Source organism: Cimex lectularius, unplaced genomic scaffold (assembly GCF_000648675.2).
Source record: "Cimex lectularius strain Harlan isolate CLEC.00 unplaced genomic scaffold, Clec_2.1 scaffold25, whole genome shotgun sequence".
Classification (NCBI taxonomy): Eukaryota; Metazoa; Arthropoda; class Insecta; order Hemiptera; family Cimicidae; genus Cimex; species Cimex lectularius.
This window is the reverse complement of record NW_019392633.1, coordinates 2002676-2029934: the sequence shown is the minus strand read 5'-3', so window position 1 is coordinate 2029934 and position 27259 is coordinate 2002676. Positions and strand designations below refer to the sequence as shown.

Below are 27259 nucleotides of genomic sequence, written 5' to 3'. Positions count from 1 at the left end.
CTGCTTTTGGCTTGTCAGACGAACCCAACAGTGAAGCCGAAAAACATCCGACAGACCAATGACCGCGTGGACAGGTAGACCACAATAATCGGAACCGAACAGTCAACAGGTTCTTAACCATGCAGGCCTCAACAATTGATATAATTATTTTACGTTAAAATTTTCGCTAAGATCACATATTGTCTGTAGATACCGCTCTACGTACAATTATTAGCTTGAAGGTTTTACAAAGATCACGCGAAATGTCACGGCCGAACTTGAGCAGTTGCACTTATCGAACTTCTAGTTATTAACGATCACCGGTACGAAAGTCGGATGGACGTGGTTTCAGACCCACCAATAATCATCGAGTGAAATGGCAGAATTTGCCATGCCATATAAAAATGTATCGGGGAAAAGAAAATATTTAAGTCGAATAAACAGGAAATTAATTTCGAAATACAGAAACCACATTTCATAGAGCCATTATATAAAGGATAATAAGCCCACAAACGACCGGTTAATACCTAATGTTATTTACTGCTGCAATTTCTCGGGTATGAAAGCAATAAATTTCTATCGATCTGCTGTCCAAGGCAATTTTTCTAATAGACCGCCCGATGGGAAAAACAGCCTTTTATGACCTGTGAGAAGTTTTTAATTACTTTACTTTAAAATAATGGTTTGTACATTAAAATTGAACTGTCCACCATAAATCGATCAACAGAACTTCGAAAAGTATTCAAAAATTGAATAAAATAGAAAAAAAAGCAAAAAACTTAAATTCTTTATTTTTGTTTAATTTGGTAATAAAATATATTAAATACAGGTTGTTGGTTATTTCTCGAACTAAAAACACTATTTATTTAAAGCCTTATATTTCAGTTGCAATGCATTTCGGGTCAACATATCGTTTCCATAAATACTTGTGTATCATCAACATATTTTTTAAAAACTTATTCAACTTTTTTAGTATTGTTTGGTGATTAGTGACCGTTAGTCGATAATTATTCAGAAATCGTGAGATACGGTCTGTTGTGATGTAGGTTTCAGAAAAACATTTTCTTTATCGTGCCAACGTTTCGATCTTTATTGAGATCATCTTCAGGGCTCAAAGTGTTTGTCTTCTGAGTAATTGTGCCATTCTTGCGTGTCGTGTTGAGAGTGCCCAATTTTTTAATTCTTGATTTTTTAAGCTTTAATTTTTTTCTGAAACCTACATCACACCAGACCGCATTTCACGATTTCTGAATAATTTTTTAGTGTTAAAAAATATAAGTAAAGATTTCAGTTTTTATGATTACTTAAATAAAAAATAAGTACAGTAATTATGTCAATAAGAGACAAAATAATTATAATGGAAAAAAGTCAAATAGTTTTACCATTAAAATGTACTTGTAACAAGATTTATGTTGGAAAAACTGTACAATTTTTAAAAACACAGAATGAAACAACATGAAAAAAATGTTCAAAATTAGGAAAAACTATAGGATTCGACATGTTTTTGAGACAACATAAAATTGAATTTCAAAATGTAAAAATTTTTAAAAAAAATGAACTGAAAAATCATTTAGAAATTGTATACTGTTTACTTAACCGAAAACAACGTTAATATAAAATCTTTCTCTTACAAAATGAATAACCAATATAAAAATATTTTGAACATTTATAAAAACAATCTAGATACAAAGTAAAATTAATTTAAGTTGTGCACATATTATATTGGTTAAATTTATTAATTATTTTTACATATTTTATCCGAAAGTATAATTTTATATTTATTGATTTTAAATTTGTTGTTGTATTTTATAATATCGTTGAGTTGTCATTACTATTATTATTATATAATTTTTTTACGAGGGTACCTATTTCAATTATGAGATTATATGAACTCTCGGGGGTAACGATGTTTTTGAACAAACAAAAAAAAAAATGCCCATCTGTATGTCAGGGTAGAATGTAAGACAGCTGGATTCGAACACGGGACTATTACAACGATGAGCGCCGTGTCAAGCCTAACTAAACCTTGCGGCCATCGACCCCCCCCCCCACACTTTTATTAATTTTAAACATGTTAGTTAGGGCCTCAACTTAAAACCTAAATTAATTGTATTTATTTTTAGGTTAAAATTTATATTCACCTAATATTTGTATAGTTTCACGTCACACTGATAGCAAATGAAACCCCCCCTTTTTATGCTAACCTTTCTAACGGTTAGTTCGGTTTAGCAAAATCAACAGGTATGTGCATAAATATTTAATTTTTTCTGTTTTAATAAAAAGAAGTATTTATGGATATTAAAAAATATTGTAGCTTAAGGGGGACCCGGGACGTGGCCAGATATGCATTTAAACTGAAATATACGGCTTAAAAGAAATAATTGTGTTTTTAGTTCAAGAAATAACCCGAATTCAAACAAAACCTCTTTAAGTATTTTAAAGCACGAGATATAATGCAGAACGCACAAGCGACTAAAGTAGAAACTTCTGTTGTTGTAATGAAGTCCGGAACCTCAACAGACGAGTACTGTCCCAACAAGGACTTGTTTCTACAATACAATACAAGAGTCTGTTAGCATTACTACAACATTCCATCTTAAGTGAGCTACTTTCAACTAGACTTATTTTAAATCTTTATACAAATGAATCACAAAAGGTTTGCAAATTTCCAGAGTATGCTATAATTTATAATGCTTTGTCCATATAGAAAGGACGTGAAAAAGATGGGTTTTGTCAGGACTGTTTTACCATTCGTGGGCCGGAGCAGATCAATAATAGTATGTATTTATTAAGGTCTGCGATTTGCCGCGGGTTGTTATCCCAGAGCCCCCTTAACCTCCTTATTCCCCAGATAGCCCTCGCCTGATAGTTTCCAACATTTACTATTCGACACAAAGTACTATATACTCTCATTTTTAATTTACTCTTTATTTTCAGTATATAAGAACTTTTTCACACTCATGTGACAATCTCAACAAATGCATCATCAGACAATTTCTTTCGGAAGAAAAACAGTGGAATTTGGGCCTACTTTAGAACAGTGTGGTTGGTTTAAACTCATAGACATTCACACGAATTTAAATAATTTTTTAAAATCCATTACATTTCGTGGTCCGATTGATGAAATAACTTCTTGCAACCAAATAACTTCTTTCAATTAATTAATCTTTTAAGTAAGGTATTGGTTGATATGAAAAAGTTAGTGTCACAAGCGGGATTTGAACCCACGACCTTCGGCTCAATACGACAATAGCTCAAGTGGTTAAAGCAGAGGCGTAAAGAGCCAAAGGTCGTGGGTTCGAATCCCGCTTGTGACATTAACTTTTTTATTATTTACATAAAAGATTAATTAATTGAAAGAAATTATTTTAAAGTTTAAATCGAAAAAATATAGATTCAGCTAAGCATTTCATAATCGTATTTAGTGGCCACAAAATAAAGCCGATATAATTTCAGTTTATAAATAAAAACCATGCACAATGCAGACAAACAAATGAGAAACATTACCCATTGGAAAACCCTTAACGACCTTCTGACATGACTTTTGATTCTACTATTAAATAAAGATAAAAAGTCAAAATGCAACGTTTTCCAGATTTTTTATGTGCTGCAGCAATTTAAATTACATCTGAGTTTATAAGATTAAAAGATTCAAAAAAGAGTTTACAAAATGATCCTGAAACCATTCACGCCACCTATGTAATAAATTTTCGTGAATTGATTGCACATCTTGGCTTTGGTCTAAAGAATCCGGTTTGTTTTTTGATTTCGAGAATCCGACCGGAGCAAAGGATTGCACCGTTAAATGCAAAAACTGAGATAAACACATAGAAGATTTACCTTTAACAAGCGGCCCTATCCAGATCCAGAAATCCGGTGGGAGGTAAATAAGGGTTTCTGTCAAGGATTTTGTTTTAGAAAAAGATTATTCGTCGTTTGCACGAAATCTCTCTTTAATCCGCAAGAGGGCTTGAAAACGTGAGGTGCAATACTCAATCGAGTGATGATTCAGGAATCCAGCCTATTTCGAACTTTTCTGCACTCGGGTTCAAATTTCTCAACACTACATATATAATTTCTTCTGCACTCTTTCTAATTCTTTTTCGGTTGGAAAAATCATAGTAGGCCTATTGCGTTTAATTAACGCCTAAATACTGCAGTCCATTGTGAAGTTGGTCAATAATTCAACATGCCATTGTTTCCAAAAAGCATAGGGTTATATAAAAGAAAATCTGGACCTTATGAAAGTTAATTTAAAAGAAAAAAGTCATTTCTCTCTTTGATATGTATAAAAGGATAATAATCAAATCAGTACTAAATTTTTACACGTAGCGTGGTTCATTTCGCAATATAAGTTTTTCAGGAAGGGACTAAGCATCTTACCTTACACTTTTATAAGGTAGAAATAAAATATATATAGAAAAAAAGAAATCAATTATCCGCAATGACAACGAAGAAAATAAAAATTGAATTAATTAAGAAAATAAACGGTTTAATCTGGAACTTGCATGGTTGATGCATCCTTAATTAACCATAAACTTTGGATAAAATACCTGTCAGTAATTCTTTCTACATTTATCTTCTATATTCAAGTATATTAATTTATTTGATTTAAGATTCATCTTGCCAAATTTTCCACTTGTTAAACTTCAGTTATTACAATTTCTAGTGAAATATTTGCGTTACCGGAATTTTCTCGAGACACAACCTAAAATGTCATTTTATTGTAATTGTTTTATTGCGATAGATTAAAAAAAATTGAGTCTGCGTTTGTCTGAATGAACAGAAAAGGAGGACTGTGGGGCGGGTCGCGTCTGTGATCGACCAGGCGCGCTGCCCTCGACCTGGGTTAACTCTTCATTCTGTGCCACGTCAGGTCCGCCGTTCCAACATACCAACAGGGGGTTACTTGGTATCTCCCGTCCAACAATCCGACCAACAGTGATAAAAAAAAATATATTTACGAGAAACACGACAGAAATAGTGTGGGTTAAGGTGTTTTAACGGAAAACACGGATAATGTTTTAACACGCCATTCGTTTAATACAGAGCAGTTTATTGTTACTACTCACGCTGGGCTGCGAAAATGAGATAACATCAGTAAGAAACACGGATAGCATATGCAGAAATAATGATTGTGGATGTGAATTACACTTTTTAACCGAAATCTGGTGTGAAGTAGGCTTCAGAAAAACATTTTCTTTATCGTGCCAACGTTTCGATCTTTATTGAGATCATCTTCAGAGCCTGGGATTTATGAACATTGTTTAAATTATACAAATACACGTAAGATGTGAAAAAATGAAATTTGACAATGATAGAAATTTTAGATTCAAACAAAATATTTGTAGTCACACAAAGTGTTTGCTTTCTTTGCAGACGTGTCATTAATGTGTGTCGTGTTAAGAGTGCCAGTGCGGTATTAATGCCACGTTTAATAATAATAAATACCACACATACACTAAATTTTCAAAACCTGCATTAATTTTCCACAAACCCAATAGTTGTATCCTGTGCTTGATTCTTCACCATCAGCCTGCCTTCTCTTTGATTTTTCTTCACCTAGCAGTTAAGGTTCGGGTTCCTGATCGGAATTAATGCCTGCCTAGCAGTTTGATTGCTGTTACCTAGACCCAAACTAAAATATGTCAACCTAAGAATAACATTTTTCGGAAGCCAGTTCTTTCACGAAATAGACGTTTAGTAGGCCGGTCCGTAAAATAGTTAGTTTCCGTTGTTCAGTATTTAAAATTATGCTCTTTTCACTTTCCATTTTAGACAGACCGCTCGTCCGTTTCCGAGGCGATTTCCATGACAATAAAGAGAGAGAGGAAGCAATCGCGTTCTGGAATTCGAGCGAACGACGCGCCGTCCGTATTGGGAGCAAGGGCTCCGTCGCACAGATATTCACTCTACGGTGACTAATTCATTCAGCCCACACGAGCCGATAACAATATTGCATCCTTGTAGAGCTCATCGACGGAAATAGAATCGCACGTCCCCGACGATGTTGATGTTGTATCGCTCCGCGTTGTCGGCCACGTGCCGTTTAAGATCTTTAGTCCGATACGGAACCATGTCAATTTTTGAAGATCCGGGCCAATGGTAGTGACCACAAACACACATTCTTCTCCTATTTTCACACTCTATTCAGTCACAACGATTTTTTTATTATGAAAACAACCTTGACATCTATACTTTACAACACTTCACGATTGACGGATGTCATCCGGAAGCCAGTTGCTTCGACCACTTTTACCAAACGGGCGTTTAATTGGCCTAAACGCCACCTTTAGCACTCCAAAATGTAATGCTAAGCACATTTTAACCACAGAAAAATTTTTATAAAATCATCCGTGTTCAGCTTATAACGTGAGAGCTTATTGAACTTCCAATATAGAACCTGTGAAACAGAAGGAATGAGTTACGATATATGTACAAAGCAGGGAATTTCTGTGTTATTTGATATCCATTTGTAGTAAACTTTCGGAGGGAAATAGACGAAAAGTATTATAACGGACAATTTGCTAATTTGCCTTGAAACACATTTTTGTAATTAAAATACTATTAAATTAACATTCAATAAAACGTCATTTACATATCAAGTACTTCTCGTCTTAACTTACCGTTACTTTTTATATTGTATTTTCTTAGGTCCTCTCTTGATTATTACTTAGGTACACATAAATCACTAAAAGTACAGTCAACTTTTATTAATTCGAAGCTCAAGAGACCACAAAATAATTCGAATTATCAATAAAAAGAAAAAAAATTATTAAGAGTCAATACGCATTTTTAAAAGTCCTTACATAAATTCTACAAATATAAAACATCGTAAAAATAATTAAAATGTTAGAAACAGATCAACGCGTGAAGAGAACATTGTTATGCACTATTTAAAAAATTCATGAAGCGGTTTTGTTTCAATGTGGCCTGGCGTCCTTTGTCTAAATGTTTTTCCGAAGTGATTAATGCTAAGATCATTCGGAAATCGTGAGATGCGGTCTGGTGTGATGTAGGTTTCAGAAAAACATTTTCTTTATCGTGCCACGTTTCGATCTTTATTGAGATCATCTTCAGGGCTCAAAGTGTTTGTTTTCTGCGTAATTGTGCCATTCTTGCGTGTCGTGTTGCGCTCATGGCAGTGAGTGGGCACTCTCAACACGACACGCAAGGATGGCACAATTACGTAGAAAATAAACACTTTGGGGCCTGAAGATGATCTCAATAAAGATCGAAACATTGGCACGATAAAAAAATGTTTTTCTGAAACCTATATCACACCAGACCGCATCTCACAATTTCCGAATAATCATCGACTAACGGTCACTAATCACCACACACAAAAATGTTAAGAAGGTCGAACATAACAAACTGGAAAAAATTCGAAGAAACTTTACGCTGCAAGTAAACAGTGCCTGCAAATTTAGAGTAACTTTACAAGGAAAAAGTTGGAATTATTAAGAGGGGACATGGTTCCATTTCAATTTATAAAATGCTCTCTCTCCCCGTGTTATGAAAAATATTTCGTATTAACGAGTATATCAAAATGCACAAATTGTTTTTGAATTATCGAAGTGATCTGCTGAGGAGTTTGTATTATCAAGAAATTCGAAATATCAAGTTTCGAATTAACAAGAGTCGACTGTATTTTATCTCTGACCTGTATGATCAGTTTGGTAACAATAAACAACGGAATGAATTCTTCCTCTTCTTGAATAAAGAGGTGTGAAACAAAGTGCCTGGCTTAGCCCTATTCTATTTTGCTCCAAATGATTTGGAGAACTTTCTTGATAGTGGTGATAGTGATATCCACATTTGAAATTTACGTGTTAAGATATGTTGACGAACTAGTCATTTTGCTTCTTTCCCCAATCTTTACAATGGATGGTTAACTGAGGAGATAAATATACGATCTTGTGGAATTTAAAACTGAATCTGAACAAATGCAAGGCGATGAGTTTTGAGAATGGCGAAAGGGGGAAAAGATGGAAAAACGGTATCAAAATAGCGAGAGGTCATCAACGAATATGTAAACCTGGGTATGAGTCTGACCACAAGGCTCTCATTTAAAAAACATTTTCAGGCAATATTACCAATGCTAAGCAGGGCATTATCATACGGTCTGCGATCTTTGAAAATAGTAAAATCTCGTTATATTCAAAGTTTAAGATCTTCAGTGAGGTGGTAAAATGGATTGGGATCGAGCTCAAGTCTGGGGCGACAGTTTTTTGATGAAATACTACCAAAAAAGTAATATTTAGGTCTTTGTTGTTTATCATACATTGGGGAACTATAAAAAAAAAAGTAGGTAAAATTCTTAATGCGTGTTCATTCAGAAATATCTTCTCAAAACCTGCAGACAAAATTGACGTCTTATCAAAAATCGAGGTTTACAAACTCAATTGTAATTACTGCCAAATTAAATATATGTATATGACAAAGCGGCAGGGAAATTAAAACGAGAGTTAAAAGAGACTCGCCTAAATCGAACAAATTTTCTGAATTTAAGGACCTCCTAAATGAAACAAAACACAATTTCCATTTAAATTTAAATATAACAGTTTCAACAAAGGGATGAACTAGATTGGTTTGACAAAACTGAAATTAAAAAAATGCTAAATTAAACATGGAGATAAATGTATAAATAATATTTTGAAATATTTACTTGAATTGGTCCCTTTATAGCAAGATACCAAATTCAGAAAAGATATTACTGTAACAGAACGACTTGATGGAACTTTGATTTCAACTTTAAACCAATCTTTTTTGTCACCCATGTTTACACGAAAATTGCACAATGCCAGAAAAATAGACGAATAGCCAACTTTCGCGTGCCGAACAAGTCTGAATTTGCAACTAATCAATGTTTACATCTATTGGTATAAATTTGTCGACACAATACATATATATATATGCCATAAATTTTTCACTGTAAATTGGTTACAATTTCCGTCTGTCATATATATCAAGCGATTATTGTCCACGTAAAGTACCTTAAGATAGTGGCGGTTGGGGGCTGATGGTGTTCGGTTCATTTATTTTGTAGATTTATCGACCAGCTTATGCAGATAATGTTCACTTAGTTATCAGGAAAGTGGTCAAATAAAAGATTTTAATTAACTTTTTGTCATTGTTGTTTTTCATTGTATTTTTATTTCTGTGATATTATATGAAACTAGTCTAGTCATTTCATAGTTGAAAAGGTGAAGAAAAAATTTTCAGTGTTAGCATGAAAATAAAACAATTCAAGTTTATTTACTTCTGACTAAAAATCAAGCGCTGAAGAAGGTACAACAAAGTTCCGAAAGCTAGGAGAAATTTTAAAATATTTTATTTGACCACATCCCTAGTAACCAAGTGAACATTTCGGTTCATTTAGTTTATTTCCCATCAAATCGATTCGCGTGCAACACGGATTCCTTTTTCCATAATGCAGGTTACATTTTTTCGGTTACCTCCACATCCCATTTTGGTTACTACCCATAGTACTATACCACATACTTCATGTACTACAATTCTACTCAATTACTGCTACACTACCAATATATGGAGTAAATTCGATGATCTTTATGTTTCGTTTTAATGAAAAGTGGTTCTTATAAATGAAGGAAATTTTATTCTAAGAATTTTTGGTCAATTTGCAGTGAACGGAACGTTACCGTGAAAATATTGTATAGTACATTTGTTATGATAACATTCACATATAGTCGTAACCGACGTCATAGTCAGATTAGTTTCAAACTAAATTTGGACTTTCTTTTTAATTTTACTTACAAGCACATAAAAATGGTAATGAGACATGCTAAAGTATTTATATAAGTTATTCAGATATCGTGAGATGCGGTCGGGTGTGATGTAGGTTTCAGAAAAACATTTTCTTTATCGTGCCAACGTTTCGATCATTTATTGAGATCAACTTCTTTGTTTGAATATAAAATATATTTTGCATTGTATAAATTCACTTTTCCACATCCTAAATGTATTTGTTAAATGTAAACATTGTTTGTAAATCCCAGGCCCTGAAGATGATCTCAATAAAAGATCGAAACGTTGGCACGATAAAGAAAATGTTTTTCTGAAACCTACATCACACCCGACCGCATCTCACGATACCTGAATAACTATCGATTAACGGTCACTAAGCTCTACAGATATTTATATAAGAATATTTCATCATCCTGATCAAACTTGAGTTCTTTAAATAGGGTACGGTATTCTTGATTTCGTGCTCTACCTTGCGTACAACTTTCGTTTTTTTTTAAACTGTATTATTGTCCTTTTTTCCTCAACCAAAATTAATCCCATCACAAAATGAATTTAATTTAAAGTCTGAATCGCCTGCAAGATTTCCTTACGTTACCGGTTGCTGACGTGACGTTGACGTTCCGTAAAAAGCGAATCGAACAAGGGCGGATTTTAAGCCGAAACAGAGAATTGTTTGCAGACTGAATTTTTATTTTAGAGACATTTTCATTATATATGTCAAGGTTTGGCAAGAAGGTTTAACACCAAATTAAAAACATATTCCTAAAACATTACGTCGAACTTTTGACCTATCTTATTATCAGTATTAAAATACAAGATAAATGCTATGAGTTGTTTGAACTCAAGGCTGGCGTACCACAAGGTAACATCCTAGGCAACGTGCTGTATTTGCTGCATGCAAGTGACCTACCAGTAATGGAAAACATAACTGTCCTCTGTCAGAAAATGTACCCATGCACGTACGAATCGACTGAAAATCGCAGTCAACAGCATCCCAGGACAGCTACTTGCAGTCAAAATAAACGACCAGAAATCTGTACGTGTAAATTTCACAAATGGAAAATTAGTAGAGAAATCAATCGTCTTCGATGAAAACTAGTTCCTTCCCAGAATTCAGTAAAATATTAAGCATGCCAATAGGTAAAAAATTAAACAGGAAAGAACATATCAGAGCTCGATTTCAAATACCGTCAACATTATTTGCTGGGGAGAAATTCCTGGCTATCAATGCAAAATAAAATAACGATTTATAATCACGTATTAAAACCTAAATGGTCGTATTGTATACAATTTTAAGGGTATGCCAAAAGAAGCAATACAATCATAATAAAACCGTTCCAAAATAAAGTTCTACGAAATAGATGCTTCTTGGTTTGTTCGTTATAGCGCAATAGCGACACAGTGATCTGATCATCCCTAACATCGACGATGGGATCACACGAGATAAAGAACTACCTACGTCTTCAATGCCAGCAGAACATCGAGGCCAGCGCCTGCTACATAATCAGCACATCGTAAAACGACTGCAGAGGCCAAAGCCAATGGAGTTAGTTCTGTGACTAGGTAAGCTCAACTAAATAAACTGTGACACTAATGAGTAGAATAAAACATATTTATTATATATTTATTAATAGATTAGTCATGGTAAAATTAATAATAATCTTATTTGGCCATAAATATTAATTTAAAAAAAATGAAAGAGAAAATAAATGTTTTCCGTTGTAGGTACTTCCAATCTTTTTAACAGGATTTTTGGAGTCATAAATCAAAATTGTCACCGAGGTTCTACTTCAGTAGAATGAATTCGATTTGTTTTCGATAACGGGAACGCTTCTTTTCGAGGAAGTCAATAACAGTCAAGTGTTTGATTGGAGCTAATGAAGCAACACCATCAGCACAATTGAAGGGAGGGCGCCAAGCGACGGTCGCACTCGACACTATTCGTTTCGCCGGCCGGAGTCCGACTACTTTCAGGGAAGAAGATTAAACGTGCCTGTTAGAAAATTCAACGCGATAACTCATTTCGCCACAACTGTCAATCCTGAGCGGTTTCCCGTGTGAAAGATGGAACCTTTTATCTGCATTCGGAGTCCGGGCCCCACGACCTCTCCACTCCCCCACTCGCCCGACACTGGTTTTTGACTTACAAGTAGAAAATTTGACTGATCTTACTTCAATACTGAAAACACACAAGTTATCTGACACCACTTTCAATTTAATTTTGCAGCGATGAAAAAAAATCAATGTTTCGTTATTTCCTTTTCAAAGTCTTGAAGAATGAATATGAATTTCGGTATGAACAAGACTGTTAGCATTTCATCCCCTGAACATTTTAAGCACATATCACACGACAATAAATAAAAGATGTAAAAGATATTTTTCTTTTTTTATATAATTTTTATGTATTTTGACCCTTTACATATTTATATATATTACAAGTGTGATCATAGGACGATTTTTTTTCCACACGATCATAACATTAACACTAATTAAATCCATTTTATTTCGTGGTCCGATTGACCAAATAACTTCTTTTAATTAAATAATCTTTTTATGTAAGGTTTTGGTTGAAAAAAAGCTAGTGTTACGAGCGGGATTCGAACGCACGCTTCGGCTCAATACGCCGCTGCCCTAACCATTTGAGCTATCGTGGATCCACTCGGACGCCAACCCTCTAACTCAACCTATCTTTCGAATTTTCCCTTCGAAAACCCTACTTTTTGCCATTTTCATTAACGAGGTTGTTCAGTTACCAACTTTGATTATAATCTGGTTTGGGATGTTATTGGGTATGTGGTCCTTCAATGAATCAATGAGGCAACTGTATAATACATTGATGATTCATTGAAGGACCACATACCCAATAACATCCCAAACCAGATTTTTCATTAACACTAATGCCAGCGGAGGACATATGACACGAGAAACCAGCCAATCCTGGCATTCAGCGTGATTTGACACCACTTTCAATTTATTTTTGCAGTGATGAAAAAAATCACTGGTTCATCATTTTCAAATTCTTTACTGTGAATATGAATTTCGGGGTGGCTGTACACGGCTGCCCGGAATCATAGTAATTAGCCTGCTTTCGACAGTTGACCCACTGAACCATCCAAGCGTCACAAATCGTTGTATACCTGTTGCTAGTAGATTTCTCGGTCTTTTTTTCAAATTTAATTTATTTGTGGCCTATACATATTTGTACTGTAAATGTGATCAGGTATATCTTTTTTGGCAGGCACTACTTGTGGGGGATTAAGGGACAAGGAGGTCCCGAGGCCATCGTCGATTAAGGCGACGTGGCGGGTTCTCAGGATCGGATTGGGTAGAGTGCACGGGCATTATTGTTAGGATGGATCGAGAGGTTGGCGTGGAACTTTTGGAATCTGGAACGGATCAGTTCGTTGACAAAAGGAATGTTGAGGTCGTTGTGGATAGTGAGATTAGTGACGTAGTAAAAAGTTCTGTCCATTTGTCTGAAGACTTTTAATTGGCAGGATTGGATGCGCTGGATGTTGGATGGCTTAACAGAACCTCATAGTTCGACTCCATACGCCCAAAGTGGTCGCAGTAAAGACGTGCATAAGGTTAGTTTAGTGTTGAAGGTCAAGACGGATATCGGTACTAGAAGCCTTCGTAGACCAAGACTGTTTTTTGATTGTGAACGTACACTCACATTTTTCTTCATCCAGTCTTGTCCTTCAATTTTTGCACCGATCTTCGAAAAATTAAAGGTGTCCTTATATGTTGGCGTTAGCGTGGATAGGATTCGAGTTAGGGGACAAAATCGCAGTATCGTCCGCGTAGGGTATGATGATGGTATAGGAGGGTGTAGGTAGGTAAGCAGTATAGATGATATGAAGGATGAGACCAAGAATGCTCCTTGTGGGACACCGACTCGTATTGATCTTATTTCCGAGAACTCGTTGCCAGCATAATCAACAAGCAAAAAAGTCTAATTGTCCTCGAGTTGAATACACAGAGCAATTATAAGGATATTAGAAATGACACGACTTAGTATTATTTAATTTTGCCCTAAAATTTGGTGGTCGTAAAACCTATCTGAACATTTTATATACCAGTTGCGGTTAATGGAAGGCCGAAAAATTACTTTCTAAAGAGTTGGGTGTTCGGGCGGTTGAAAAGCCGGCCTCCTTCTTGGATATGGTCAAGTGAAGAAGTTACGTTATTTTAATCCAGTCGTTTTAAAAATTATTTGCATCAACTGTAGTTTAGACGACGGCGTCACTTTTTTTGCCATTTCATTCCGGCCTTGGCTATTTCCAAATCGACCATATAAATTGAACATTGTGAAATGTTCACTTTCACTAACCGGAGGTCGAGCGGGGGCGTTTGTTTTCATTTTAACCGTTAACTGGAATGAACGTTTAAAAGGCCTTTTGTGAGCCTAATTACCGTTGGCTTGCCTGGATAACGTCTACGAATGCCTCGCCCCCTCATCAATTAACTTCGGGCCTAACGAAAGCGAGATGACCAAGTTTTTAAGGGCGTTTTCAATGTTATCGGTCCTTTTGCACAAGGGAAGAACAGGGACCTGTATCAAGTATGACAATTGTCATTCAATTAAAAAAAAAAATCCATTGATATAGAAGGAACTCACACACTAACACGGGAGTACTCTATATTCCTCGAGACGGGATTGAACCCACTCCATTCTCGCTAATAATTTATTTTTACTCTTCAGACATTACACAATCAACCCAGAGTTCCTTCGTGTTTTTCTTTTATAGTTAACATTTTACAAATCGTAAAGTTTTCATGAATGCAAACTTTAATACAAAAGAATGTATATTTGGTGTTCCCACATTAAAATATTTAGCTGTTTTATTTACTTACCAGCAGGAATGGACATTAAGCAACTTTATGCTTACATCTTAACTTCAATAAAGCCACAGCAGTAAAACACTCTTTAGCTGAACCGCCTAAATACTAATTTAAAAGCTAAAATTCTTGGAGACAGGTATAGAATATGGTTATAAATGTGTGTGCATATGTGTAACTAATTTTTGTAATATTTTAGTTTTTCTACGCTTCTACAACTGTCAGGTCCTCAGTATTTGCCAAACTGTCGTCAGCAATCAAGAGAAAATCCATAACATCCCTGAACGGTGCCAGTGTTTACAAACTTATAACAATCGAAAATTAGAATTAGGGCAAAATCCATTATACAAAAAGTCTTTGAACGAGGCTAAATATAACACTTGAGAAATAGTAGAAAACATAACGAAAATGCTCTCTAGTTCAATAAATAATGCAACTTGTACAGGCATGAACTTTCCACATGATGAAATTAGCATTTAGTTAGACAATTGGAGCCAAAATAAATAAACTTTTTTCATTTTTTACATATTAGGATGACCACAACGGGTTACAACTAGGGTTTTCATTTATATCACTTTATTAATGAATTGAGATTTCCGTCAAAATAAAGCCAGTAATTAAATTTTTCCGGGCCGTGAAGACTTAATTGGACCGATCCGTTCCGGCGGTTTCAATTGTGTTTTGGCTACGGGACAAGTTCTCCAAGTCTTTACCACCTGAAAGTAAAGTTCTTTGGCAAGGAGGCCCTTCATCCCGCCCGCAAAGAAAATTTAATGGGAATAAACTTCAGAGTCGTTCAGGCTTTTCTGTCGATGCCCTCGGCTTTTGGTTCATTATATTTTTCACTGAAACACGATCTACTTCTGCTTGGTACTGATTCGGACCAAAGCCTTTTCCCAACTTCCAAGCTTATTTAGTAAGCGTACTTTTGATTATTGTTATATCGATGCACAAATTTTTTTTTTTTTTAACTACAAACCTCAAAAATCCATTTAGACGATTTTCTTACATCCGCGAGTTGGTAAAAACGCGTCTTGTTTTAAATGGATTCAACTAATTGCGACCTTGTAGACAATACGTTCATTATGCACATTTTGACGAGAAAGAAACAAGAGTTTTAAATGACAAACAAATGGACTCTGACTGTCAAAACGGTCGAACATGAGTGTACACTAGAAGAAATCATCATTTGGCAGCAGAAACAAAGAAAGCCTCCCCCAATCATACAAGCCTATGTAATCATAACAAAAAAATCATACTCAACTTAAATTGCAATTTATAATTTAAAAAGTTGGATATTTTAGATATGTAAATATCATTAAATAAACATGCTAGGTTGAATGTGTATGAAACTGTTTATTTACGCGATTAATTAATTTTATATAAAACATACAACAATAGATATACGAAGTTTTGTGGAGATAAAAGAACGCGAATTTTCTTACTTGTCGTATTGAATAAAAATACAAAACGACAAACATTTGAACGTCATTGTTACATGGAGAACGACCCCAGATTTTTCTGCGTGGATATGAAAAAGATAAATGGCAAAACCCCAAGTAAATAATGGAAGGAAACACTTGGGCTAACAACGGAGGCAAATACTCGAATTCAAGGAAGAACATTAAACCCGCTAAATTTCACTCTCTGTAAGGGAATAAAATAATCCATTCAGAAAAAGATTGTGTCTATGTATAACTTGATTTATGAAGTAAGAGGTTAAAAACTTAAAATGAGAAAGAAAATGTGTTACTGCTAAGTAATGTCCTTAGTCGACAAGGATTTCACCGTATAACAAAAGTTTAAATTTAGTTTTTTTAATACAATCTATAAACTTATTTATATTATGTAATGAACTTAATTTACAGATGACATAGATTATGCATCGTGAGGGGGGTAACAACCATTGAGGACTGACTAATCCTCATTTAGTAAAATTTAGTAAGTCGCGAAGCCATGGCTTCTTCATTCGTTTGGTGGGATTATAATAATTTCTATTGGATAAGGATTCATCGAGAGTTCATTGTGGAAAGAGGGAAATATTTTGGGAATTATTTTTTTGCAAGAGGGATTTTGAGGTTGTGAAGGGTTGTGAGACACGTAGTAGAACACTGACTATGGCTTGACTATCCTTTGCATTGGAAGTTCTGTATTCTTTAGATGTTGGAAGGTTTAGCGGTTCCTTCAGAACTAGTCAGTACGTCCAGATTTGACTTACTGTCCCGTTGTCAGTTTGTTTTGCGTTCAAACGTTACATATGCACTGACATAATCTGTAAATTGGTTCGAAACGTTGTTTAATTCCAGTCGTTTTTGTCGAATGTTGACACATTCCGCTCTCAAAGGAAAATAATCGGACTAGGCCCATCCTTGACGGACTCTGAAGAATAGTTCGGTCAGGTAGGAACAATGGATCAGGTAGAGAGCATTTGGAACGATGTACTTTTGAGAATTTGAGTGTCAAGCAATGGGAAGGTTAGTCTTGAGACTAAATGAACCCAATTAGCGGACAGTCTGGTTTTGGAATTGGAGATTATTGAGGAATATCGTATGAGGGGTTTGCTTCGAAGGGGGTAATGACGATGCTTTTGCTTTCTTTAAGCTTTATACGCCTGTGTTTGCTCCATTCAGCTATTTCCAGGACATGTGTCTGGTGCTCCTCCGAAACAAACCTGGGATCCGATCAGAGGATAGCATAACCGTGTAGGAGGCAAGGGATGTAAGGATGGTGGAGGGTAAAGTGCTCTGCGGTGTGGAGGAAGTAAAGGATCGGTCCAAACACACTGCCCGGAGATACTCCCGCTCCCTGAGGAAAATATTCGGACTAGGCCCATACATGACGGACTCAGAACGATGGATTAAGAGAGTGTATTTGGAAAGGCGCACTTTTGTGAGTACAGGAAGCCTTGCCTTCATGCCACACGCGGTCAAACGCTTGTGACAAGTCAAGAAAGGAAGAATACAGTCCTCATCTTTGCGCTTGATGGATGAAGATATGCGGTCCACAACGCGAAACACTTGCTGGGTCGGAGGCAAAACTGATGTTCTTGGAGAAGGTTAGAGGATTTGAATGCCAAGAAATGGGAAGTGGGTGGAGTTGACGAGCTGAGAAAAATGATAGGTAATTCTCCGAGAATTTGGGTGTGATAGCCTGGAGCCCTGCGATTCGACTTTACAATTTAGATTTTTTTCGTGCTTCATATATGGTTAGTATTTCAGTTGTCAGGATTTGGACGAATAATTAACAAAATAAACAAATCAGGCAACAAACAAAACACTTTCTAAGGTGTGGCTATAAACTGTAGGGGTTGAACATTAGAGACCTGTTTAGGTCACAGTGGAGAAAAAAAATTGTCTTTTGCATCAACCCCTCAAAAACCCTTTAAAAAAAGCTTTGCGAAATTTCAACGCTAAATTTGAAAACCTCACTGTAAAACCTCTTACTCCTCAGACATTTTCCAGTATATTAATCTTATTTATTTATACCATATAAGAGTCCAAAAGTTTCTATGACTACATATCAAATTACTACGAATATTCCTATCCTAATAGTCCTGCATAGATTTAATGATAAAAGAACATCTAAATTTATTGATCAACTATATAACTGCACCAAAAATAAAAATAATTTAAAATGGTTAGTATTGTTTTTTTTCACGCTCGTCAGCAGATTTTACCGCGGATTCAGCCAGTCGATAATTGGGCCAACAAATATCCTACACGATCGTCAGCGAAAAACATAACGCTAACACGTCAAAAAAGACCTAAAACCAAATTTAAGGCAATTTAAGATGTTTTTCATTTAGAATGGGAAGAACGATCTTTCATTGGTTCTTTCTCCTTACAGCTGGTCAAACTTGTATTTGAAAGAACGATAATTTCAATAGCCAACTTAATTGAGTAAGTAAGAAACGTGACAATCTACAAATTAAAAAGTCATCTAAGAGACATCAAGAACGTCGATCAACAAACATCACGGACAAGATATCCTTTAACTGCCAACGTATTCCTCCTCGACATTTTCTTTACAACGCGCAACTATTGCAAAATGTAAAATAATCTTCATATAAATTTTAATGTTCGTTTTTCACACATTAAATCACGTTCATTACGAGACGCCGAATCTTCTGTACTAACATCATTTCGAATTTGGCTTTCTTAACGGTGTGCGGTTTATGTTGAAGATGTATTCCTTTCACGTAACCGTTTCACATAGGAAGAATGCAATTTATTTCGTTTATGACGTAAAAAAGGTATAAAAACAATACGATGGACCATTATAAGAGACAGGGGAATAATCGTGAGAGGCATAATGGCAAGACGGTCTTCGCTTAATATCCAAACATCTTGCGGGGAAGTTTTATTTTACGTCCACGTTATGCAAGCTATAGGGACAAGTTCTTTAGGAATCTCACAGTGAGAAATTAATTACAAATTTTTAAGAACCGGATGTTAGAAAGTGAAAAGAACTGATTGAAATTGTTGCTTCCTTAAATTGTTGTAAGTGGTAAAAATTAAATTCACATGTGAACTGCATGCTTGTAATTTAAGTTGCCTAGCTTCTGACACGATTTGAGACGATATTTTTATATACTTTATGGGACACAGCGCAAGTCACGCACGTCCCTCAAAATGGTCGTAAACTAAGGAACTAGTTAGACGCCGTTTAAAATAACACACCCCATCCTCCAGATTTGTCTCATTCATAATAACATCTCAACATAATCTTGGTGAAGTATTTTTCTTTTTAATCAAATTTTTAATGTTTTGGACTATTTTTACTGACCAGTGCTGCTGGGCAAATGTGAACATATTTCTTAGTTTTTTGAGTATGGCCGTGAGTTTATAATTCTTTGGAGTTTGATGGGATATGTCAGGAGTCCCCATCAAACTCCAACGGACATATTTCATGATTACACATTTTTCATGATGCAGTCAAGTTCCCCTGGTTATTGTTGATGTTAAGTATACCTTTAGCAACTGCGTAATAAAATACTTAGTCGTTTTTTCATTATTGTTTTTCCAATAAAGGGATATCTTTGCTAATTATTATTCTGTTTTAAACTGTGACTCGTTATATAACGAAGTATACCCGTAACAACTATGAAGTGAAAGCGCAATTCCCACTCATGACCGCCTTCACTCCCACAAGAATTGGACATTTCTCCCTCGGGACGCGAAAACAAGCCAGAGCAGTTTCGCAAAAAAATTAACTTTCGAACTTTACAATTTAAATTCAATCTGAAACGACAGCTATTTAATGAGTTGTTCTATCATCTAAAGCTCAGGGTTTTTTAAGGAGGGTATTTCAACATTCCTGAATTCGAACTCAGGACCTTTGCATTACAGTGATGCTGTGTCAACGCCTTAACCATTGCGGCCATCGACGCCCCCTTACCTCAGATTTACTCGCATTCATTGTTCAAAAGGAATGAAGAAAAATATGAAAATGCATATGAATAAAAATTTATAACAACGATTTAAATTGACATTGTTATCCTTAATATTATTAATCGAGATGTATATTGTTTAAAAAAAAGTCATAAAAATCACAAATATTCCCGAGAAATTTTCTTAGCCCTCACAGTTTTTTCGAGGAATGAAATCCAGTGATTATAATGAAGGTCTTTCATTTCATTTTATCACAAATGACTAATTGATACGATTTACGTAAAGTTGAATTTTATTATTTTTTACAGTTCCGGACCATTATGGTCTGTTTATACGAGATGGTTTTGTTTTACAAATTCGAAACTTGGGAGATATTAACTCAATATCTCAAGATTAACTTTAGTGCGCCAAGTTTGCGTGAATACTTGAATTGAGCGGCTATATTGTTATGAATGAACCGGTGAAGTGCGATGTTTTACCCATTGTATAGCAAACCGGACCCACCTTGGAAATTCAGCCAGCGCGTTTTCCCCCTGGAACTGCATGGAAAACTAGCAGAAGGAAGAAATATCGAGGTTTCTCACGGCGCCCACGATAGCGTCACCACCGCAGTCGTCAGATGGGCTGGCATACGAATTCCGACATTGCGAATTCTCGACTGTATCCATTCTTCATCCGCTTTGAATTCTTAGCTCGAATGCAAATGAAAATTGCCTTTTGTACGTGATACATTTTACAAAATAAACCCATAACGGTACAATCCAGAATACATTTACATTATACACATGGGAAGTGTCATAATTTTGTATTACTGCGAAATTAATAAACTGCTATTTTCCGACAAGGTGTTTTGAGTTTGACCGAGGATAGTAAACCTAAATTTTGAAATGTCCTTTTGAGGCCTGTGGGGTGATGAACCTGTAACTTTCCGTGGTCTGCCAACTCTCGTTTTTAGTTTGAAAGTTAGAGCTTCAACATTTCGATATCTTTAGGACAGATAGATCAACTATGATCAAAAACGACTAAACTACATAAATAAAAAATAATCAATTCGTCAGGACTATTAACAAGGCGAGCGCAAGAGTATTTCATGGATTTAAAAGAACACTGGAAGTGAATTTTTTCAAATCTAAATTGGCCAAACCTCATTAGCGACTATATTTCTTTTAAATTTCTTCCCGTCAAACCTGTCTACAATTCTGAATATTGAAACGCACTAATGGTTTCTAAATGATGGTGGTTTGATCGCTGTCACCCGTTTGGAACACCTTCCACCATTTACGTTCACTAACTAATAGTGTCATTCTGGACTATTTTTAGATATCCAAGGATTGGAATGCGAGTGATAATGAGGAGGTTGGAGGATTGGCCTAAGTGACGGCCTTGGGGCATAGCGGGCACGCGCTGGAAACGGCTCCTCTCCGGCTGAGTCAACCACCTTCAAGGCTGCCAACAAGGTCACAAACGGCGATGCCTAGTTTGCAACGCGGGGCCGACCACGACCAGGGCAAATCTATAGCTTAATCTATGGGATTAACAAAGCCAAAAAAAGAAAATCGGCACCTTTCTTACTCCCACGGGACGATGCACTCTTCCTCTGCTTACATACATTTCTCCATATTATCTGCAGTCCTTGTCCTGTCTGTAGTTATAACGATTTTGTTCATATGTTAAATATTTTCGGTGAATCTATGTCTTCGTCGTGGTTGACAAAACAGATCAATAAACAGAAAATTAAATGACTAGGTTCTCTTTATAGTTTCGCTGTACGTCAAATCCTTATTGGGATTTCAGACCTCAGCAAATCATGTTCTCTCTAAGTCATGCGTGGCTTGCCCGCTTGTCAAACGGCGGCACAATTCGAGACGACAAATGCTCAGTTAAATTCTCGTGGACTGTGTTATTCTATAACATTTAGAATTTAGGAATAATTCCAACGGCACTCAGGGAGGGGGGAAGTTTAACAATAGCTTCACCATTCCTTCTTCGTATCTAACAAAAGACTTGGTTGCTTTCTCTTCAGTACCTACCTTGAAAGGAGCTAAAAATGTTACTTCTGATCGATTGTCCTGCCGGACCTATCACACGAAAAGATTTTTTGCAAATAAGCCTTTAATTTCATATCAGGGTGAATATACGTTGTGCACGAAAAAAATCGAATTTGAACGGAATCCGTTATTAATACAAAATGCCAAGAGCAGGTTGTTTTGATGTCTTGTAGAATCTGCTAAGTAACATAGCATCGTGGTATTTTGCTTACATTATATTAATTTTGTAAAGAATACTTCAAGCAGAATCAGCCAAGAGATTTTGATGAACTTTCTCCGGAGCAACATTTTTCGGCCTATCCTTATCCTTGCAGTTCTGACCTGCCAGGCGCGTTTCAACGTTTCACGTTCTTCAGTGTATTTGTTATACAGTAGAATTGCATGTGGAAGTATTGGCCGACAAAATTAAGGTTTTTTGGAGTATTGGGAATGTGGTCGGTGATGCTAAGTACACTGTATAATTGCCAAGCTTTTGACCTTTTTATTTGGCCTTCATCAGAGTTCTAGTAGTAACAAACAACAAATTATATAAAATACAGCAGTGGATTATTTCGGGCCCATAATTATATTCATATACTTACATCATATGTTGACTAAATCTAAAAAGTAATCATGAGGGTCTCCTGTGGTTAAATTATTTATTCAGAATAGTTTCTATTTATAAGTTAGTTAGGTAATCATGAGTTTCGTTTTTCATAACAACAGTCTGAAGGTAACAACAATCACAATACCCACATATTGGGTAGACATACCCTTTTATTAATAAATACATTAAATTTCGTGGTCCGATTGACCAAATAACTTCTTACTATTAATTAATGTTTGTGTAAGGTATTGGTTGAAAGAAAAAAGCCATTGTCACGAGCGGGATTCGAACCCACGACCTTCGGCTAGATACGCCGCTGCTCTACCAGTTGAGCGATCGTGACTTCGATCCTCTCGGACACCAACTTTCCATCTCAACCCCACCGTTTGAAGGTTCCCCCCCATTTGCCATTTTTCAAATGTCGTGTCATCTATTTGGTTCTCGGCGACAAATGAAATGGCCACGGATAGCTTTAGTGAATTATACTTGGGGGTCGAGTGGATCGAAGTTACGATAGTTCAAGTGGTAGAGAGCGGAGTATTTAGCCGAAGGTCGTGGGTTCGAATCCCGCTCGTGACACTACTTTTTTATCTTTAAAGATTAATTAATTGAAAAGAAATTATTTCGTCAATCGGACCACAAAACCTAATGGATTTAATAAATAGTAATTACAAACTTTTCAGTAGTTTCGAGTAGTTGGAGTTGTTCGTTCTTTGTAAAGTCCTGATGAAGGCCAAATAAAGAGGTTGAAAGCTTGGCAATTACATAATATATTTACCATCATCGACCACAGTCAAAATACTCCAAACATTTGTTATACACCCCGAAAAATTAACTAATTACTTCCTCGTTTCGTTACAGCAGATATTCGTTCTGTTTGTACGTTTATGATGAACTCCAAATAAATAAAATTTTAACGGAAATAAATACACCATGATAAATCACCGTGTACACAAGCCCACCACACACTTACCGAGAATTAATTCATTACATATAAGATAACAGCTGGTAATTCTCCAGTCGAGAGAGATCTTGTTATTAATTAGAAAAGCGAAGCGTATGTTGTACGGTATTTAATAATAACTACTTGCGACAGCTAATTAACAACTAACAGTATACTTGCCATAGCAACGTTTTTACCATAGCAAATATCTCGGGAAATATTCTGGTACTCACCGAAATTCCCTTGTCTGGCTAGAAATGGTACTGGATTGAGTATACATCGTAAAAATCCGGCCCGTAGGAAATTGCAGGTTGAAGAACGAGCATGTAAGTCCGTTTCTCACTTTTTTAGTGATAGAAAAATGTTGAGATTTATTAGAACGGATTGCCTCGAGTTATTCAGGTCCGTTGTACGTACACTTACCTCATCCCCCAGAGGCAAGACTTCCCGGTTGAACGATCATGCAGAGAGGCTGGGGGAAGATCACGATTAGAAAGGAGTCTACTCTCGTTATACAACCTGGCGGAGGTTGCGCAATGGACTATCTCTCTGGAATTCTGACCTGGATAATCTATCTCGCTTTTTAACAATGGAGCATTTCCTTCGATGGATGTTCCATTTTGTCGTCGGCCGGTATTATCCAAAGAAATCTTAAGAAACGGATTGTCTACGGTTGAAATTAATCCAGAGTTCCTCAACCGTAGACTACACACGAAAATAATACACCTATGATTAATAAGTACCTACTTAACTTTCATTCAAAATACATTTTTAACATTTCCTATTGAACATCAAATTTTAGTAGATATTTTAAATTCGAAAATTACTCAAAACTGACACCCCCTGAATAATGAAAACTTTAATATAAATACAAAAAAAAGAGCAAATACCAATCCTCGACCGACCAACGTGATGTTAAAACTAAGAATGACTGATGCGACCAGTACAAGCGGAGACGATTATAAGTATGATCATTGATCATTAAACAGTAAATAAACCTACAACAAAAAACATCTAGCGTTTTCAAAGTACTCGTCTAAATGATGTAATAAACTCATTTCAATTTCTAACCATGTTTTTCTAAGGGAAACACTCAAGCACGCTATCACAAGTATGGAAAAATAGAGTCACGGAGGGCAGCATAGGTCTTGTAACCTCGGAAAGTAAATATAAGGTCATTTCTTTGTTCTTTCTGCTGTAAATGCAGGGATAGGGATAAAAGAAGTGATCACAAGGCCATCTGCACTTCGACCTGAGTAGATCTATTGTGCTCCTCTAATTTTGTAGATCACTGGCGGGTTGTTAATCAATGCTTGCGGCTTTTTCTCGCCTAGCTGCAAGAATCTGCACCTAAGATCACCCTCACAAAAACATATTCTACGATCACCTAATTTCTAATAATTACACCTTCTTCCTAATTGTATCTGCCTGTACTCCTATCCTGTTCCTTAGGCGGCAGTGCTTGGTCAGGCGTCCAACTAGAATCCTAGTTCTATTGCGGTTACCATCCAGTAGTTCCTTAGTAAGTCGTGCGGATGGCCCTTTTATGAATATCTTCGCGTACCGTTTCACTTTTGGATGTATTCATTTTTGTGGCAAGGTGCTAGCCTCGGTAGGGTTCGAGCCCTAGAGAACTCATATAACTTCTTTTTTGGCCAACATATACGCGATACCTTTAAATCCCGAATGCCAAGGGACCCATGCCAGGGATCGGGATCACTGGTGTGACTTCTGCCAGGGATTCCATATAATTACATACGCTTTTTGCCTTAACCTCACATAAGGATGATCAAATGCCGACTAATTGTAGGAAAACATTCCTTCCTGGAATGTGTTCAATGTGTTCCTAGCCTTGTTATTTCTCTGGCGAAGTGTTCAATTGCTATAATTTCAAACTGTACCGTATTTACCTAAGTTTAAAGTCAGTTCGATATTCGGCTGTTTTCGAGCAGTCAGTACACTAGTAGGAATCGGCCACCAGAGGTATCCTTCGGTGCACTCTTACCTAACTGGTAGGAGTACCTTGTAATTGTTATTGAAGCAGTTAAACACGACTCCAAATAAATGTCAAATCTTTTGTTCTATGAGTTTCGGGTAATAAATAGTAATCTAACAGATGGAGAGTTTAGACATCTTATCGAGTGTCAATAACTACGATCTCTTTACATGAAAAGTTGCCCTGAATCAATTTATTAAAGATACTTACAAAAGAAAGAACAAATTTATTGGGTCGACCTAATTGAAGATTTTTATACAAAAACAATTTGTTAATTTCCATCAATAAACAAAATCTTTATAAACTAAAAAATGACACTTGCAAGATTTAAATTCCTACTTCGAAAAGAAATTATTTAGACAAGTTTTGACCAATGTCTCCGTTCGGCCAGGAGCTAATTTAATGAAATTTATTCCGCCCCGTCTGGATGAGACATAGTAACAGAATTCCATTAGTCACCAGATGTAGGCGGAGACCATTAGCAACCTTGTAGGCGAAAACAGCAGAATTAATTATGAATAAATTGAGCTACTGGATGATAATACCGTTTAGAATCAGTTTTGATGCTTTCTTCCTGATGACATGATATCATTAAGTCCTGCTTTACGGTAGGTCATTATGAATATCAATATCGATTTCCTTTTAGAACATTTTAACAAAAATGTATGTAAAATAATGTATTCGTGTCGATGGCTGGTAGGTACTGTGGTATTCCGGAATACGACACTCCTTGCTGAGTCATTGGCTTGTTTATTGTCTAGGATTTTTTCTATTCTTTTTAATGTAACTTATTTCACTACATCCTAGAGCTCACAAACCTCTCAACCTCATATCCTCTAACAAACCCATCAGCATTCTTCTTGCAATGTCTACAATCCTTGAAAGGCTCCTTTTAAAGCGATTAATCTCCATTCTAGATAGGTACTCATGAAATATTGACCTCTCGCCTATTCGGCTTCCTTCCATATCATTCTACTATCGTACAAGGTTTCAGAGTTGCTGACGCCATCACCTCTGCGCTTGAATTCGAAGAGTATTGGTTGGTACCTACATGTAGCACAGGGCTTTGGTAGAGTCTAACACCCGGGCGTGCTTTATAAACTTAACGTTCCTACCCACTAACATGCCGCTGCTTCAGAGTGAGGTGGGGCAACTAATTGTCGGAAATCCGACAAAACAAGCCGGCGTCCCACAAGGCTTCGTCACAAGGCGTCCCACATTATTGGGCCCTCATTCATGTCATCTGCAGTGCTGACTACCTACACACCCCAAGACAGAAGACTTGTACAATTACGAATAATGCTAGGACCCGAATCCGTCGTGACCTTCAACACTATACTAACCTTATAGAAGACATAACTGAGACCACTTTGGGCGTACCGAGTCGAACTATGGGGTTCGATTAAGCCATCCAGCATCGAGCGCATCCAATCCTTCCAATCGAAAGTCCTCAGACAAATCGTCAAAGCGCCTTACTACGCCATTAACCTCACCATCCACAACGAACTTAACATTCCTTTTATCAATTAAATGAAGCGTTCCTGAGTCTCTCAATCCACCCTAACCCTACTACTTGAGCTCTCTATACACATATGCAGCTCTACGCGTCCCGAGAACCCACCACGTCGCCTTAATCTATAATGTGACGTTCTTACTCGTTAATCCATACTGAGTGCCAGCATTGGCCGGTTTCTCATGACTTATGTT

At 36.3% G+C, this 27259-nt stretch overlaps 1 protein-coding gene across 4 annotated transcripts in view; it reads right to left on the bottom strand.

Moving 5' to 3' along the window:
- Window positions 1-27259, bottom strand: part of LOC106668754 (fibronectin type-III domain-containing protein 3A) — a 190604-nt gene that overhangs the window by 63796 nt on the left and 99549 nt on the right. The window lies entirely within an intron of this gene.